Below are 14366 nucleotides of genomic sequence, written 5' to 3'. Positions count from 1 at the left end.
TAGCTTTCAGTGCTAATTGACTGGAGAAGAGGACATTCTAAAACCAAACAACGATTGTTCTGGACAAAGGACCCCTTGTACAACATTCTGATGGAAGATCATCAAAAGTAGGACCCATTTTATGATGCTATTTCATATATCTGTCGAACATGTGAAATAGTAGTTTGCGCCCAGATTTTGGGCACGCTCTCGCTATAACTAAGCTGGATGTCGTAATGAAGTTATTTTTAGAATTCTAACACGGCGATTGCATTAAGAACTAGTGTATCTATCATTTCCTATACAACATGTATTTTCTAGTAACGTTTATGAATAGTTATTTGGTCAGAATAGTTGAGTGTCATAAAAATATCCGCACATTCTGGGAAAAAGATGCTACGTTAGCACAATGTATAACCACTGATTTCAGCTCTAAATATGCACATTTTCGAACAAAACATAAGTGTATGTATAACCTGATGTTATAGGACTGTCATCTGATGAAGGTTTATGAAGGTTAGTGAAAATTAATATCTTTTGCTGGTTTATTCGCTATCGCTAACGTGCCTATTGCTATCGCTAACGTGCCTTGATGAATGAATGCAGTAGTGTGGTAGGCTATTGTAGTAAGCTAATATAATGCTATATTGTGTTTTCGCTGTAAAACACTTAAAAAATCGGAAATATTGGCTGGATTCACAAGATGTTTGTCTTTAATTTGCTGTACACCATCGATTTTTCAGAAATGTTTTATGATGAGTATTTAGGTATTTGACGTTGGTGTCTGTAATTACTCTGGCTGCTTCGGTGCTATTTCTGACGGTAGCTGTGATGGTAGCTGCAATGTAAAACTGATTTATACCTCAAATATGCACATTTTTCGAACAAACATAGATTTATTGTATAACATGTTATAAGACTGTCATCTGATGAAGTTGTTTCTTGGTTAGTTTGGTTGGTTCTTGGTTAGTCAGGTTGGCTTTGTGCATGCTACCTGTGCTGTGAAAAATGTCTGTTCTTTTTTGTATTTGGTGGTGAGCTAACATAAATATATGTGGTGTTTTCGCTGTAAAACATTTAAAAAATCGGACATGTTGACTGGATTCACAAGATGTGTATCTTTCATTTGCTGTATTGGACTTGTTAATGTGTGAAAGTTAAATATTTCTCAAAAATATTTTTTAAATTTTGCGCTCTGCCTTTTCAGTGGAATGTGGGAGGAGTTCCGCTAGCGGAACCCCAGTCCTAGACAGGTTAAGTGTTGCAGTCATTTCAGTTGCTTTAGTAGCTGACATGTATAGTGTTGAGTCATCTGCATACATCGACACACTTTACTTTACTACACGCTTTACTCAAAGCCAGTTGCATGTCGTTAGTAAAGATTTTAAAAATGAAAGGGGTCTAGACAGCTGCCCAGGGGAATGCCTGATTCTACCTGGATTATGTTGGAGAGGCTTCCATCAAAGAACACCCTCTGTGTTCTATTAGACAGGTAACTCTTTATCCACAATATAGCAGGGGTTGTAAAGCCATAACACATTAGTTTTTCCAGCAGCAGACTATGATCAATAATGTCAAAAGACGCACTGAAGTCTAACAAAACGGTCCCCACAATCTTTTTGTTATCAATTTCTCTCAGCCAATCATCAGCCATTTGTGTAAGTGCTGTGCTTGTTGAATGTCCTTCCCTATAAGTGTGCTGAAAGTCTCTTGTCAATTTGTTTACTGTAAAATAGCATTGTAAGTTTTTTCCAGAACTTTACTAAGGGTTGCTAACAGGATAATTGGTTGGCTATTTGAGCCAGTAAAGGGGGCTTTACTATTCTTAGGGGATCATTGATAAGTCAATCTCTCAATGCAGCCTTATAATGCTGTGAAAGGATCCAGGAACCCAAATGATTTGGGTGGATCCAATCCTCCTTATAAAACGTGTTTTGTTTCCAAAAGGTATCGAAATTGTCAACAAAAGTTACACCCATTGAGCTGCAATAATCACGTAGCCAGTTGTGAAGAGAAAGAATCCTGCTAAAGCGTTCAATACCACGATTCAGAGAGGGCTCAGGGCCATATATGATGCGCATTTTATTAGTGTCTAGCAGAGAGTCAATCAGCTCTTATAAAAATCCAGTTTCAACTTGTCAGAGCGATAGAATCGATAGAATCGATGTCAATGTCCTAGCGTAATACATTCAGGAGCAGCTTAGTAATGTAATTTTCGTGTGCTCTGGGATAGGACATCGTTTTTGCACCAGGAACAGTTACATTTCTTACCATGGAGCTGCCCAAAATCACGGCTGGTGAGAAGGATGAGGAAATCCGCCCACTCCCACGCGTCACAGGATGGTGCAGGTCTCCATCAGATGGAAGGTTGCCGATGTCGACTTCTAAATTGTAGGTGAAGTAGTAGGAGTAGGCCCAGCGGCCGCAGACACAGGTACCCCCAGCGACGAAGGTGCAGGAAGATCAGGCTCCAGGGCGGCAAAAAAATTTTTGTATCCGTTTTTTGTATCCGCTCCGGGCCTCTTGTTGGGGGTGTAGACTGCTTTGCGGGAAGCTGCTGTCTTCGACTTCCACGGCTCGTGACATGCTACCATCGTTGATTGCCATGCTCCTCTTGCTGTTTTTCTTCGACTCTGCTATTAGATGTGGGAGGAGAGGCAGGAGATGGCTCCCCTGGCACATGAACTCCGGGCAACACTGGCCAGTTGGATAAAGACAAACAACAAGATGGACATGCATCCAACCCATCTAGCCACCGCCGTAGAAAAGGTAAACATTCCACTCTGCAGTTTCTTATGTAGGCTGGCGACCTGCGTGATCAAGGAAGCCACCTCAAGCCTATAATCCTCTCAAGGAAACAATTGCTGCATTGGAACTCTGAGTGATCCAGTTTGTCCAGAAACAAAGCGTAGTAGATATAGCTCCTACAGTGCTGGAACCGTTCATTTACTTCTCCAGACAAAGAGGGCTCCATTGGAAAACTCATATGGGACTAACTTCGTTAGCTTGATAGCTAACGTAGGCTGACTAACTGCTCCTCCCTATTTAGATCCCCTCCCTCTTATGCAGTACTGATGTTATCAAGGCAATCAATGTAAAAGCGATGGCTATGTGTTGAGATTTACGCCTAGATTGAATCAGATCAAGTATTAACCGGCGATAGCAGACACCTGCATAGTGGATGTTTTGGCGGTGTCGGAGGTGAAACTGAGTTGGATCCTTCAAATCGGTGAGCAGCTGCTCTTGCGATCATTAGCACGAAGCCACACCCACCCCACTCGCATTAGAACACGTGTCAAACTCATTCCACAGAGGACCGAGTGTCTGCAGGTTTTCGCTCCTCCCTTGGTTGATGAATTAAAGTCACTGATTAGTAAGGAACTCCCCTCACCTGATTGTCTAGTGACACTGGGCTCTCCGTGGAATGAGGTTGACACTTGGTGTAGGGCCTTATTAAGCAATAAGGCCTGAGGAGGTGTGGTTGCGGAGTGCCTGGATATAGCCATTAGCAGTGATGTATTGGCCATACTATATACCACAAACACCCAAGGTGCCTTATTGCTATTATAAAATAGCTACCAACATAATTAGAACAGTAAAACATTGTTTTGTTTTTTGTCATACCAGTGGTATACAGTCTGATATACCACTACTTTCAGCCAATCAGTATTCAGGGCTCAAACCACCCTGTTTAAAACATAAATAATCAGTGGCGTAGTGGAGGGTATATGCAGGTCTGTCACGACTTAAGTCGGTCCCTCTCCTTGTTCGGGCGGTGTTCGGCGGTCGACGTCACCGGCCTTCTAGCTATCACTGATCCACTTTTCATTTTCCATTTGTTTTGGCTTTGATTTCTACACACCTGGTTTCAATTCCCCTCATTACATGTTCATTATTTAACCCTCTGGTTTCCCCCATGTTTGTGTGCATGTTTGTTTTATTGTCAGGCTACGATTCTGACGGCTGGTATTATTGTTGCCGGGTTTTGTTGTTACGCCCGTTTATTCGTGGTTCCGGTATTTTTCCTGCACCATTGTATTGTGTTTGTTCTGGTGTTTACTTTATTAAATACCTTGTCCACGCATCTCAGCTCTCTTGTGCCTGACTCCTTTTCACCAGTTACCCACAGCCTTGACAAGGTCACTTATTTTTCAGTGGGCATTGCTTATACTCACAATGCATATCAAAGTAGTGTAGTGGTCTAGTGGAGGTATATTAGTATCAATTAATAAGGTTCATGGAAGAGATCAGAATATTTAGCCTAAAATGATGGTGAACTATGATTTATTTATATTTTAGGTGCAGCAATCTGCACGGCAGTAGGCCTACCCGCTAATGTTCCAAAATGCAATTTGCAAGAAAACACCCTTCTAAAATGTTCACCTCACATGGGAGCGGTTTCATCGACAGAGATAGAAATATCCATTAGAAATTTAGAAAGATGGGAGATCTAAAGATGCAACAACTGTCATGGGTTGCTAATATGACTAGGATAATGCCTTTGCCTGCTAGACAATGAAATAAAGTTTAAAGAAAACCAATAGAACAGGAGAACGCATAGTCTTTATAAAATAATTGCCTCCGCGTTTTATGGTGGGATTTTGGCTAAAAACTACTATTTTTTTTATTTTACCTTTATTTAACGAGGCAAGTCAGATCCCGGATCCGGGAGCATCCTCATCAAAAAAGCTGACTAACATAGCCTAGCCTAACGGGACAGGGATATCATATAATATAATTTTCATGAAATCACAAGTCCAATACAGCAAATGAAAGATAAACATCTTGTGAATCCAGCCATCATTTCCGATTTTTAAAATGTTTTACAGCGAAAACACAATATGTATTTATATTAGCTAACCACAATAGCCAAACACACAACGCCATGTTTTCACCATGTTTCCACCGCATAGGTAGCTTTCACAAAACCCAGAAATAGAGATAAAATGAATCACTAACCTTGAACAACTTCATCAGATGACAGTCTTATAACATCATGTTATACAATACATTTATGTTTTGTTCGAAAATGTGCATATTTGAGGTATAAATCGTAGTTTTACATTGCAGCCACCATCACAAATAGCACCAAAGCAGCCAGAATAATTACAGAGAGCAACGTGAAATACATAAATACTCATCATAAAACATTTATGAAAAATACATGGTGTACAGCAAATGAAAGATAAACATCTTGTGAATCCAGCCAATATTTCCGATTTTTTAAGTGTTTTACAGCGAAAACACAATATATATTTCTATTAGCTCACCACAATAGCCAAACACACAACGCCATTTATTCACCGCCAAAATAGCTTTCACAAAAACCAGCAATAGAGATAAAATTAATCACTAACCTTTGGACAACTTCATCAGATGACAGTCTTATAACATCATGTTATACAATACATTTATGTTTTGTTCGAAAATGTGCATATTTAGAGCTGAAAATCGTGGTTATACATTGTGAATACGTAGCAACAATTCACCAAAATGTCCGGAGATATTTTGGACAGTCACCTAATCTAACCAAAGAACTCATCATAAACTTTACTAAAAAATATATGTTGTACAGCAAATGAAAGATACACTGGTTCTTAATGCAACCGCTGTGTTAGATTTTTAAAAATAACTTTACTACAACATACAGCATGAGACAGCGCTCACCTATTCTCCGCCGTGTTGGAGCCAACATATTACACAAAAATACGAAATAACATCATAAATATTTTCTTACTTTTGTTGATCTTCCATCAGAATGTTGTGCAAGGAGTCCTAGGTCCAGAATAAATCGTTGTTTGGTTTTAGAATGTCCATTTCTTCTGTCGAATTAGCAACTTTGGCTAGCATTGTGGCGCAAACATGCCCATCAACTCTTGGCGCCTGGAACGAAAAATTCCAAAATTCCCAATAAACGTCGAATAAACTGGTCAAACTCGGTTGAAAATCCTACTTTATGATGTTCTTCTCATATGTATCCAATAAAATCAGAGCCGGAGCAATTCGTCGTGTATACCGAACGCTTTTCAGAAGACAATGTGAGGTTCCCCGGCGCGCAGTTGAAAACTGACAAAAGAGCGGACCTGTCACTCCAAAAGCTCTTATTCGGCCCCACATCAAGCTAGACACCCCATTCAACCTTCTACTGCCTGTTGACATCTAGTGGAAGGCGTATGAAGTGCATACAGATCCATAAATAAAAGCCAGTTGAATAGGCAGGCCCTGACACAGAGCCTCATTTTCCAAATTTTTACTTCCTATATGGAAGTTTGCTGCCAAATGAGTTCTGTTTTACTCACAGATATAATTCAAACAGTTTTAGAAACTTCAGAGTGTTTTCTATCCAATAGTAATAATAATATGCATATTGTATGATCTATAACAGAGTACGAGGCCGTTTAATTTGGGCACGATTTTTTCCAAAGTGAAAACAGCGCCCCCCTATTAAGAAGAAGTTTAATAAAAAGTGCAATAATTTATGTCTTTAGCTAGCAACGCACTACTACCAAAGTTCCCTCTAAACGCACGTGCGTGTGCCTGCAGTAGACTGGAGACTGCCACGCAGCTCCCCATGACTGCTGCACAGAAATATCAGCCCACAGAGAGAAGCACAAGATTGCACTTCACTCAACTTTCTAGAGCAGTGGTCACCAACCGGTTGATTGCGATTGACTGGTCGATATCCAAGGCATTCATAGTCGATTGCCAAACATTTCTGTAGAAAACCCAACCATAAAGCCTTGTGCTCTTAATTTTGGGCTGTTGTCGGTCGGTGTACCCAATTCAGCTGCTGCGCGCCGGGTAGGCGAACTGTTGCCATTTTGAACCATTGCATGTGTCTGAAGGTACAAACTCTAATCTTCCCAACGGGTCCAGAGAGCAAAGTAAGTGCTGTTTTTATGTATAAGCTCATGTTTAAATTCTTACTCAGCAGTGTCAACACTTTGTATTCAACACTTTTATAAATCATAAAATGTGGGTTCTTCCTACTTCCACTCAGAGCTACAACAAGCACTGCAGCAGTAATGAATGAGTAGGAAAGTGTATCTACAGGCTTGCGTTATTGTTATTATTAGCATCTTGGGTCGTTTTTAATATCGAGAAATATTTAACTCTCTCTGTTCATTGGAGTAACAACATGAATTTGTGCATGAGGCAGAAATCATGCTGTGCTACTCGAGTTTCGCCAGTTTCACCCTTATGAAAAAATATTGCAGTCAGAAGTGCAGTATAACGTCCAAAATAACAGTTTTTTTACTGCAGAAACTTTGCAGTGTAACTGCAGTTAGAGTGCAGTATAACTGCAGTTCAACTACTGCGTCCAAAATACCACAGTCGACTGCAGTTAATGCACTTTTACTGCAGTTTCAAAACGGCAATCTTTTTTTGTAAGGGCAGTGGAGTAAAGGGAGAGCGGAGGGATGTTGAGAAGCAAACCCTCAGTCTGCTGCTCTTTCCCATCGCTGAGACTGACCATCATATGCAGGCACCATCAGCCCAGTAAAATAAAATAAAAAGCAAATAATATAAATGTGTGGCCAGTAACCGAAAAGTTGCTGGATCGAATCCCCGAGCTGACAAGGTAAAATCTGTCGTTCTGCCCACTGTTCCCCGGGCGCCGAAGACGTGGATGTCGATTAAGGCAGCCTCTCTGATTTAGAGGGGTTGGGTTAAATGCGGAAGACACATTTCAGTTGAAGACATTCAGTTGTACAACTGACTAGGTATCCCACTTTCCTTTTCAGTACTGTTTTAAATTGGTTAATGTTGCATAGGCTTACGTTTTTTAAGTCATGTTTTTTTAAAAAGTGGTAGATCTGAGTGGTAGATCTCGGCTTGCATTTTGACTCAAAGTGATCTTGAGGTTGGTGTAACGGCCGTCGTATGAAGAAGGTGTGGACCAAAGCGCAGCGTGGGAAGTGTTCATGACATTTATTTAAAAAACTGAACACTGAGACAAAATAACAAAATGTAACAACACAAAACAGTTCTGTCTGGTGAAGACACAAAAACAGAAAAACAACTAACCACAAAAACCATGTGGGAAAAAGCTACCTAAGTATGGTTCTCAATCAGAGACAACGATAGACAGCTGCCTCTGATTGAGAACCACACCCGGCCAAACAACAAAGAAATACAAAACATAGAAAATGAACATAGAATGCCCACCCAAATCACACCCTGACCAAACCAAAATAGAGACATAAAAAGATCTCTACGGTCAGGGCATGACAGTTGGTGACCGCAGTTCTAGAGTTTTCCATTTTAACTATCAACGTTTCCCTTTACTGTGGGGCAATTGTGATTGAATCAACACAATATTATCCACTTTCAGCATACTGAAACAAAACAAACTATGCAAGAGATTTTGTTGTAGGCAGAAGGCTTCGGAGTAGGATTCTATTGCATTGACATGCACTATTCAGCCCGTACTCTACACAGACTGGTGCGACATAAACAATCAGAGCTGCAGTAGGCCTATATGCAAATAGACCATTGCATATAGGTCTACTGCATTGTCTATATTATATGGATCTGCATTGTCTATGTTATATGGATCTGTGCCATTTACTTTGAACTGGACTGTGCTTACAACATGGACTGTGTTTACAGCAGGAGCGGTTGTGAGTAGATGCGCTTGTTTTGCAATCAAAGGGAGAGCTGCATGTAGCCACGTGTGCACACTTTGTTCATGTCATTTGCTAGTCAGTTAGTTATTAGCCCAGTTATAGATCATTTGTAGACAGCAATAGGGGAGTGATTTCTTCCTGCAAGAGCACAAAACGTATACATTTCTAGACATCTTTGAAAAGCGAGTCAGGTAAAGAGCTTTTTTTTGTCTTCAAGGGGCAGTGTTGTATTTTGAGAGAGGCTTGAATAAGCTAAGTAGCCAATAGGCAGAGGGTAGCATAATTTGTCTGATTCTCTGTAATAATGGTATGGGAATAACAATGCATTTTATTTTGTAAAGTGGTTTCTTGCATCAAACAACACAACAACATTTTCAGTCACCTCCTTGTCTGAAGGACAAGTGGATAAACAGGTTAATGTCAAGCCATGCATGTTTCATGGAATGTAGGCCTACATTGAACACCACACATTGGCTGCAACTGTAGGCTGAATGATAGAACAGCTATTTCCATGTTAAAACGTTATGGGATGCATTCATTCCATTGTTTTTGATGGTAGGCCACTCTGGTAGGCCTACATTATGATCAAATAGCGACAGTAGCCTACATGGCCACTGTTAAAACTGTAACTTAAAGCGGGTAAAGCCTCAATGTTCACAGTAAACGCTTGTTGGAAGTTGCACAGAATTTTCACAATGTTCAAGTTTGCGCTCAGCAGACCTGAAATTTGCTCTGTGCCAAACATTTTGAGGGAACATTGACTACTACTACTTTTACAGATCCACTGCCCAACCATGCAATTTATAAACTTGATCTCCACGGTAAAAAGCATATAGACATTATCTCCAAAATGTGTAAGATTGTTGCAATATTGAAATGAGATTTCCACTGTGTCCAATAGCAATGAATGTGTCAGGAGGAGACAGACAGGCAGCTTTTATCAGTCAGCTGTAACGTTAGTTCTCCTTCTCGTCTGAGGAGGAGCAAGGATCGGACCAATATGCAGCGAGGTATGAAGACATAATAATTTATTTAAAGAAAGACGAACACGAAAAAACTCTTAACAAACTACAAAACAATAAACGACGTAAACAGACCTGAACATGAGAACTTACAGACAACGAAGAACGCACGAACAGGAACAAACTCACAAACGAAACAGTCCCGTGTGGCATAAACACTAACACAGGAACAATCACCCACAAACAAACAGTGTGAACAGCCTACCTTCATATGGTTCTCAATCAGAGGAAACGTAAAACACCTGCCCCTGATTGAGAACCATATCAGGCTAATTGAAAAGAACCCAACATAGAAACACATAACATAGAATGCCCACCCAGCTCACGTCCTGACCATACTAAACAAAGACAAAATAAAGGAAATAAGGTCAGGAACGTGACAGTACCCCCCCCCCCCCAAGGTGCGGACTCCGGCCGCAAAACCTGAACCTATAGAGGAGGGTCTGGGCGGGCATCTGTCCACGGTGGCGGCTCTGGCACTGGACGTGGTCCCCACCCCACCATAGTAAATCCCCGCTTCCGTGGCCTCCTCCTAACGGCCACCCTCCATATAAACCCCACTGGATTAAGGGGCAGCACCGGACTGAGGGGCAACACCGGACTGAGGGGCAGCACCGGACTGAGGGGCAGCACCGGACTGAGGGGCAGCTCCGGACTGAGGGGCAGCTCCAGACTGAGGGGCAGCTCCGGACTGAGGGGCAGCTCCCGACTGAGTGACGGCTCTGGCAGGTCATGGCTGGCTGACGTCTCTGGCAGGTCATGGCTGGCTGACGGCACTGGCAGGTCATGGCTGGCTGACGGCACTGGCAGGTCATGGCTGGCTGACGGCACAGGCAGGTCATGGCTGGCTGACGGCTCTGGCAGGTCATGGCTGGCTGACGGCACTGGCAGGTCATGGCTGGCTGACGGCACTGGCAGGTCATGGCTGGCTGACGGCACTGGCAGGTCATGGCTGGCTGACGGCTCTGGCAGGTCATGGCTGGCTGAAGGCACTGGCAGGTCATGGCTGGCTGACGGCTCTGGCAGGTCATAGCTGGCGGGCGGCTCTGGCTGCTCCTGTCTGGCGGGCGGCTCTGGCTGCTCCTGTCTGGCGCGCGGCTCTGGCTGCTCCTGTCTGGCGGGCGGCTCTGGCTGCTCCTGTCTGACGGGCGGCTCTGGCTGCTCCTGTCTGACGGGCGGCTCTGGCTGCTCCTGTCTGACGGGCGGCTCTGGCTGCTCCTGTCTGACGGGCGGCTCTGGCTGCTCCTGTCTGACGGGCGGCTCTAGCGGCTCCTGTCTGACGGATGGCTCTAGCGGCTCCTGTCTGGCGGACGGCTCTAGCGGCTCCTGTCTGGCGGACGGCTCTAGCGGCTCCTGTCTGACGGACGGCTCTAGCGGCTCAGGACAGACGGGCGGCTTTGAAGGCTCAGGACAGACGGGCGGCTTTGAAGGCTCAGGACAGACGGGCAGTTCAGACGGCGCTGGGCAGACGGATAGCGCAGGCGGCACTGGGCAGACGGATAGTGCAGGCGGCTCTGGGCAGACGGATAGTGCAGGCGGCACTGGGCAGACGGCAGACTCTGGCCGGCTGAGGCGCACAGTAGGCCTAGTGCGTGGTGCCGGAACTGGTGGTACCGGGCTAAGGACACACACCTTAAGGCTAGTGCGGGGAGCAGCAACAGGGCGCACAGGGCTCTGGAGACGCACAGGAGGCTTGGTGCGTGGTGTAGGCACTGGTGGTAATGGGCTGGAGACACGCACCACAGGGCTACTGCGTGGAGTAGGAACAGGGCTCTGGAGACGCACAGGAAGCCTGGTGCGTGGTGTTGGCACTGGTGGTACTGGGCTGGGGCGGGGAGGTGGCGCCGGATATACCGGACCGTGCAGGCGTACTGGCTCCCTTGAGCACCGAGCCTGCCCAACCTTACCTGGTTGAATGCTCCCCGTAGCCCGACCAGTGTGGGGAGGTGGAATAACCCGCACTGGGCTGTGTTGGCGAACCGGGGACACCATGCGTAAGGCTGGTGCCATGTATGCCAGCCCGAGGAGACGCACTGGAGACCAGACGCGTTGAGCCGGCTTCATGGCAACTGGCTCAATGCTCAATCTAGCCCGGCCAGTGCGGGGAAATGGAATAACCCGCACCGGGCTAAGCACACGTACAGGAGACACTGTGCGCTTTACCGCACAACACGGTGTCTGCCCGTACTTTCGCTCTCCACGGTAAGCTCTGGGAGTTGGCATAAACACTAACACAGGAACAATCACCCACAAACAAACAGTGTGAACAGCCTACCTTCATATGGTTCTCAATCAGAGGAAATGTAAAACACCTGCCCCTGATTGAGAACCATATCAGGCTAATTGAAAAGAACCCAACATAGAAACACATAACATAGAATGCCCACCCAGCTCACGTCCTGACCATACTAAACAAAGACAAAATAAAGGAAATAAGGTCAGGAACGTGACACCAGCTGAAATCATAAATCAGCATAATTTTTATGGATATACAAAGAAATGCCAATAGAAAAACAGGTAAAATGAAATGCAGCTAGTTTGCTGTCTTTCCATCTTCAGTCTGAAGTGATTGTGTTGTAGTTGGATAGCTAGCATGGGGGGAAGAGCCTACATAGCAAGCATTTTTGTTTGCCATAACAAACTGCAAAGTTCTCGAACTATCAACCAGCGTTTGGTTAGTTTTGCTTTACATGGCAGTCTATATGAATAGAACTAATGACCAGAGAACGCCTGAAATTCCAATGTTCGTGAATGTAGCATCACATTTTGTTAAATTGAGGGTTCAGGAAAGAATCTTACTTTTTAATGCTGGTAACCCATTGTATAAAATAAATAATATACTCCAGTCCATGTGTTATGGCATTTTTATCATGGCTTTGCCTCATGGCTATGACCACATCACAGCCATGATAAAAATGTCATAACACATGGGCTGTTATGTATTATTACTTAAATAGCCTACACTTTCCTCATTCTGAACTTCTAACGCGAGTAGGACGGGTGTGGCTTCCTGAAAATGACCCAGAGCAGCAGCTCACAGATTTGACAGCTCAAACCGCCAAACACCAGCTACTGTATGTAGAGCCTATGTAACGCCGTTTGGGTCTTTGCGTGTCAAAAAAGATACACGTCAAATAACACTATTTGACCGTTAAATAAACTTTTAATTTGACACGTCAAATAACACAGTTATATTATAGAATGATGTGTGTATGGAAGGCCAAAAGGTTCAAATCGTGTTACCCGGAACACGTCTTAACACTTGTAATTATAATTTTTCACTTGCTTTTTTCAAGTGTCAAATGTCATTTTTTGTACACGTGTTCTTTACACCTGTCCATTGTGCATTTACAGGTGATTAGAAAGCTTGTTATGGTAATTTTTACACACGTTCATTACATCTGTTCAGTGTGCATTTACAGGTGATTAGAACGCTTGTTATGGACATTTTTACACGCGTTCATTACACCTGTGCAGTGTGTATAACATGCGTTCATTACACCTGTTCACTGTGCATTACATGCGTTCATTAAACCTATTCAGTGTGCATTTACAGGTGATTATAACGCTTGTCTGTCTAGAGTCTCGCTCCAGAGACTGGGGGGTCCGACCCCCGCCCGTAGCCACTTCATCCAGCCAGCTCCCTGTCCCAAGGAGAAGGGGGGAGAGGACCCAGTGAGGGCCACCAGGGGACGCCACTACATTCAGCCAGCTCCCTGCATGGGCTGGGGCAACCCAGGGGGCGCTACTTCATCCAGCCAGCTCCCTGTTCCAGCTATAGAGAGAAATAGTATGGCGTATTTTTGTAGGTATTAACTCCGCCATGGTTCGTTCAACAGCCTATAGGGTAATAAATGGGGGTTTTGTAGTTTTTCTGTATTATTGCCGAAAACGACTTATTTGGCAAATGCAGGCTTATTAAATGTTATATGTTTTGTTCTATGAGATAATCTTCGTCAGCTAACATCACATTTTGTGATTTCTTTTTAAGCATTTATGCACATAAAGCACAAAGGCTTCATAATTGATAAAGGTCATGTTAAATGACTGATATTATCTCCTAGAAGAAAACTTATAAGATCTTCTAAGCCCTTCTTATCCTGACCTTATTTTCGGCATTTTGTCATATTTCTTCCATTATTACATTTACATTTGAGTAATTTAGCAGATGCTCTGGTAATATTTTACTAAATACATATACAGGGATATCTTTTAGCATTTTCCTCACAGTAACACTTTGTCTTTATTAGTCCTATTACACCAATTATTTATATATCGGTGGGTCCCAAGCGGGATGGTTGAGCTAACGTGGGCTAATGTGATTAGCCTGTCTAGGACAGGGGTTCCGCTAGCGGAATGAAATAGCAGCCAATGAAATAGCAGGGCGCCAAATACAAATCAACAGAAATCTCATAAATCAAATTTCTCAAACATACAAGTATTAGGCACCATTTTAAAGATAAAATTCTCGTTAATCCAGCCACAGTGTCTGATTTCAAAAATGCTTTACAGCGAAAGCTCCACAAACGATTATGTTAGGTCACCACCAAGTCACAGAAAAACCCTGCCATTTTTCCCGCCAAAGAGAGAAGTCACACAAAGCACAAATAGAGATAAAATTAATCACTAACCTTTGATGATCTTCATCAGATGACACTCATAGGACTTCATGTTACACAATACATGTATGTTTTGTTCGGTAAAGTTCATATTTATATCCAAAAATCGTATTTTA

Source organism: Salvelinus namaycush, chromosome 13 (genome assembly GCF_016432855.1).
Source record: "Salvelinus namaycush isolate Seneca chromosome 13, SaNama_1.0, whole genome shotgun sequence".
NCBI classification, from domain to species: Eukaryota; Metazoa; Chordata; class Actinopteri; order Salmoniformes; family Salmonidae; genus Salvelinus; species Salvelinus namaycush.
The sequence above is the reverse complement of the archived record's forward strand: the minus strand, read 5'-3'. Positions refer to the sequence as shown.